This window comes from Condylura cristata, unplaced genomic scaffold (genome assembly GCF_000260355.1).
Source record: "Condylura cristata isolate star-nosed mole 26May11 unplaced genomic scaffold, ConCri1.0 scaffold00004, whole genome shotgun sequence".
In the NCBI taxonomy this organism is placed as follows: domain Eukaryota; kingdom Metazoa; phylum Chordata; class Mammalia; order Eulipotyphla; family Talpidae; genus Condylura; species Condylura cristata.
The window spans coordinates 3,909,414-3,915,030 of record NW_004567105.1 but is presented as its reverse complement, the minus strand read 5'-3'; positions in this window follow the sequence as shown (position 1 = coordinate 3,915,030).

The following is a 5,617-nucleotide window of genomic DNA, read 5'->3' as shown; positions in this document are numbered from 1 at the left end:
GTTCCAGAGCTGTGCGCTTACAGGAGAGCACCCAAGGGCTTCGGGAAAGTCTCCAGCTGCCTCCGGCGCCCTTCAAAGTCTGAGCCCGGGCGGGCGGAGCTGAGGGACCCAGACACCCCGACTGAGCAAGACCCAGGGGGGCCCCAGGCTGGGAGGAGGTGGGAGAAGGGCCGGTCAGCAGTGGCAGAACTGGGTCAAGCCTGAGACCCAGCAGGTCCCGCAGAGAAGAGGCCCCAGACCAGACAGGGGAAGCCGGGGGCTGCTGCGGGGGTGCAGGGGGCGGCAGGCAGGGGGGAGCTGCAGAGGGCCCAGCGGTACCTGATCCAGGGCATCTGGAGGCTCGGCCCAAGCATGCCCTTTGTCATCACTGGGGCTCCCTCTCCAGTACCAGGCCCCGGCTTTAGGAAGGTCCCGACTGAGAGGCGGCTTTAGGAAGGTCCTGACTGAGAGGCGTCCCTGGCCGGTTTGGAGCCGCGCGCCCTTCCTGCTGGGCGCCAGACAGTGAAGCCAGGGCTGCTTCAGGCTCCTCCCCTGGCCCTTCCTCTGGAATTTGCTTCTGAAATGGACCCAACGTACTTGCAAATTGAAAGCAGAAGTGAGGGTGCCTGTGAGGAGGGCGGGGGAGGGTGAGCACTGGCCTGCCTGACGAGCCCCCAGCCCAGCGCCTCCCCCCACCCCCCTGTGCAGTACCTATGCCAGTCTGTGTGGCCTGGTGCTGTCTGCCTGGGGTTTCTCATCCCCCGTCCTATCCCCCGTCCTACGGAAGATGAAGTCAAAGCCACGCCTCTAGCAGAAGCAAACGGGAAGTTCATTTAGAGACTTCCCGGGAGAGCTCAAGGCGGGCAAAGCTTGAGTGGGGTGCCCTGGCTTTTAGGGAGCCCCTGCTCTGCCCTCCCCTGGGATGGGAGCGTGCTGGACTCCTGCCCGGAAATGCCCACCTCATCATCAAGGGCCACTCTGGAGGGGCTGCCCCCCACTCTAGAGGCTTCTTGCCTTCATGGAGCGAAGAAGGTGGTTTTGGGGCACTATCATGCCTGCTTTTAGGGTGCAACAATATTTTTCTTTTTCGCGCGCACTCTCTCTTTTAAAAAAAAAAAATCAGTTATCAGCCCAAAACTCCTGCAAGCCCCTGGTGTCTGGGCTCCGGAGACCTGGATCCGTTCCAGGGGCCTCCTTCTGCTTCTAACTGGTTCCCTCCTCCGGCACTGCAGGGGCAAGGTGCAGACAGGCCCAACTCTCCACCCCGTTAGGCCCTGTGGCCCCTTCCTGAGGCCCTGAGACAAGGTTGCCCCGCTGCTGACGCGGGATGACTGTGCTGGACTGAGGCTGCGGGACTTGCAGGGGCTGAAGGTCCAGGACACAGGCGTGCTGGCCTCAGCAACACACACTGCTGTGTGGGCGCCTCCCGGTCACCCCAGTCTGCCTAGGGTCACCAGGGAGGGCAGTGGCTGCGCAGCGGGCCTGCGCCCTCCTGGGCATTCTCTCCGCCTGAGAGCTGGTGCTCGGGAGACCCTGACCCCTCCGCTCCTGGTCCGAGGCTGAGGCGCCAGGCCCCGGACGGACGGGCGCCTGCCACAGCATCGGCTGCTGGGGAGGGCTAGCTCGTCTCTTGGGGCTGCCAAGTGCCGGCCTGAGCGTTGCTTGTCTTGCTTGTCGTGCGCTGGGCTGCCCGCCTCTCGCCCTCGAGCAGCGAGCCCCTCCTCAGCACTGCGGCCAGCAGTCTCCTCTCGCCTTTTTCCAGGTCTCAGGCAGGAAGTAGAGCCCGGGTCCGGCCCTCAGGAAAGTGCGGCCAGTTTTTTCAGGGACTTCTCCAGGGACAGACCCCTGTGAGCCGCCTGTGAGCCAGCGGCAGTTTCCAGCCCTGAGTCTGGAGCAGCCCTGTGCGGCTGGAGAAGCTGAGTGGGAGCAGGACGGGCCCCTCTGGTCGTCCTCAGCGTCAAGCTGCCCGGGAAACTCGCACTCAGGCCTCCCTGGAGGCTCGAGGGGTTAAGTCTCTGCACTATCGCAGCCACCTCAGAAGGAGTTGGATCCCCTCCATGGAGGGACCCCCAGGGCGCGGCAGACCTCTCCTGTCCACCCGCTGCTCCCCTCAGCAGTGCACTGTGTGGATCTGCCTGTTCTGCTCCCCGCTCTGTGTCTGGTGAACCCCCTTCCCCCAGCACCTCTGGTCTGTACCCCAGTTCTTCTATGTAAAAGTAAATAAAAATCTTTAAACACACACACACACACCCTGTCGAACAGGGTTCTCGCCTATTTGTTTTATTATTGCGTAAACACCCAACAGCAAAAGGTAGCAAGACCATGGTTTCACTCATAGCAGGAGTATAATGGACCGGGCGAGAAAATAACAAAAATAATGAACAACCATATACCAGAGACATTTTGTGGGGGTGGAGGGGGGAATGGGATCAAAAACGGGGTGGGGGGAGAGAGAAGAGAGAAATGCACAGGATTATGGTGATGGCACACGGGTGATTTGGTGATGGGAAACCCGCGGGGATTACAATCGAGATGGGAAAAAAATGTACAAAATGATGTAAAAATAAACTTTTGTGATAAAAAAAAAAAGGTAGCAAGACCGCCGTGCTCGGCACCGGCCCTGCCGCCACCTCCCGCCGCTGGCCGCTGCCGGGCTGTCAGCCAACGCCACAAATGGCGTCTCCCGCGCGGCGGGCTTGGGCTTGCGTCTAGACCGCATCTTCATCCTGGTCTGGTCTGCGGGCACTCAGACGCCGCGCTCTTGTGAATAATGCCGCACTGCGTCGATGCGGCCTGCGCTTCTCTGGGTTCTGGCTTCCTGTTCTTCATGAAGATGCCGGAAGTGGCTTGCCGGGTGATACAACAGTTCCCTGTTGGACTTTAGGAAAGGTCCAGGCTGCTTTCCAAAGTGGCAACACCACTCTCCGTCCTGGCTGCTCCCACACCAGCGCCTGTCTCTCCCTGGGGAGCCAGGTGGTAACAGTATTGTAGTAGAATTTGGGCACATCTATAACTCACTGTTTTGTTTAAGGTTTTCTTTTTAAATATGTGCTCTTTTTAAAAAATTATCTATTTGTTTATGTAAAAGACTATGCCCACGAACCGGGGTACAGGTCAGAGGTGTGGGGTGGTGAGGGGATTTACCAGAGACACAGTGGGGAGAACAGGCAGATGGACGAAGTACACTGCTGAGGGGAGCAGCGGGCGGGTCAGGAGAGGTCTGCTGGCCATGATCACCCCTTTTAATTCCCCTGGTTGGGGGTGCGGCAGGGATCCAACTGGTGCTGCAGGAGCTGTGGACAGCTTCATAGAGCTGTGCTTTAACCCCTTGCGCCCCCAGGGAGGGAGAGCCCTGTAGTAGTATATATCTGTAAACATAAATATAAAAGTTGTAATGTAACTAATAACAAGCACACATGTGAGCCAAGGAAGATGCCAAGAACACAGGACTTACGCTTTTCTCTTCCAAGCTTAGAAGAACTTTCTGGAAAATGAAAGAACATGGGATAGTTCTACAGCGTCACTGCTCAGTGTTACTCTTCAATCCAAGCCCCAGGACCACAGTGCAAGACAAGGAGTAGTCATGCACCAGAAGCTACTGCAAAGACAAGCTTTTAGCAGGCTAGGTAGATCCAAGTTCCAGTCAGGAAAAGGGGTGATACTCCCAGACACCAGCAACAAACAAAAGAGTTCAAGTGGATGCAATCTACCTTATCGCCCCTAAAATTTACTAGAAATAAACCTAACAACAAGTGTGACATTTTTATGAAGAAACAAAGATTCTTGAATAACAGAGAAGGCCTGCATCAGTTGGAACACATCAGATGGGCTCTCGTGTGCTGGCGATGGAGGAATAATCACGACACAGCGGACTAGAGATTGGCAAACTCAGGTTTATTGCAAGAAAGACTCCTGACCGCAGGTGGGGTCCAAGGGGGAGCCGGTCACCGACCGGCCCTTTGCTTAGGCATGCTCGGGGGTGCTCTGCTGTTCTTGAAAGCTCCCAGGGATTTTTCTACTTTTCCTCCGCCCTACTTTGCCTCACGGCCCCTCTCGTCACCCACACCTCTGCTGTGGCTGCCACCTGCAAGAAAATGAGTTAACGCAGGCTCTTTTCCACCTTCCAGACAGTAGACAGTGAGAAAACTGTACCCCCTTTCCACAGTCAGCAACTAACAGATTGCTCGGAGCTTCCAGAGTGCCTGGCGTGCAGGAGAACAAGATGTCAGCTATGTGACTGTGGGTACCCAGCAGTACTGGGGGAGGGAGAGCTGCTTACTATTCGGCCTTTTAGGCTCTGGGTCTTTTTGTCTCCCTGCTGGTCACCTGCTTCAGCATTACAGGCATAGCAGACACACCCAGGGCGCCAAGAGTCTTCTCCTGGTTTCCCGAATTAACAGTGGCCCTGCCTGGCCCCTGGTAGGGTTGCACAACACTACCTTTGTTCATGAAGCAGAAAGATGTTGCAAGAACCTGGCAGGAGAAACAGGAGATGATGGTTCTTAGTGATCAAAAATACAAAGTGTTGGCTCTTTCAAAAGCTCTCTTAGAATAGGCTAAGGTATCTGGAAAGCACCTTAGTACTTAGAAGCATGTCAGGAAAGCTAAGAAAAGCATTCCCAATGAAACAAAACTTAGCATGCTTTCTTAACTTGAGAAAGATTTCCACATCCGAGGCTCATCTACAAATGTCGCTAGATGGTGAAATCAACAGTACGAAGAAATGCTGGTGACTACAACTTCAAGTCGGCCCTGGGACGGAGGAAGCTGCTAGCAGAAAATGGGGCCGGGACCCAAACAGGTCGTTCATAAGAGAAGTGAACATGGTGTGCACAGCAGCGCTGTTTACAATGGCCAAACCAAGAACCCATCAACAGATGAAGGGAGAGAAACCATGAATCATATTCAATGGAATATTACACAGTCAGGAAGAAGGATGAAGTGGCGGCACTTGAGACAAAATGGGAGGAACTTGAAGTGATTATGTAGAGTGAAGAAATCAGTCAAAAAGTGAAAAACAGGTTGGTTTTGTAACCAGTGGCTGAAGCCAAAGACCCATAGGTGGCACCCCTTGGAAGGGGTTGCTGCTAAGGAGAAACAGCCCCCGAAAATGCGAACTAAATATTGGTGGTGCTGGAGACTCTGATAAGAAATATAAGGGACTACAGAAGCAAATCCCAGGATTCGGTGTTTTTAGGTCTTCACTGATTCTGGGATCAATGATTTCTGCCTCCACTACCATGCCGATCTTCCAGAAGGCTGTGCAGGCCTCTGAAGGACATGGAGAGGCTTCCAGCAGCCAACCTCAGAAAGGAAAACTTCGGAGGCTTTGCAAGTAGCCAAGTTAGCTGACACTGCTCCCAGTTTTGCTGCTGTTACAGCAGAGAGGGGAAAGCTGAGCCCCAGAGCAGGCACCTCGCTGAGCTGGGTGGCTGTGGCCATTTGTTGGGTTGTTGGACAGCTGCAGCTGCTGCTTTGAGTGTTGCTTGTCTGGGCTGTGCTGGGGCCTCTCGGCAGCTCAGGGAGCATGTCCTGTTGCATCCTCTGCTATCTTTTTTCCTAAGATTTATTTATTGATGCATACAGAACTGGGGGGTAGGCCAGAGGTCTGGGGTCCTGAGAGGATTCACCAGAGACA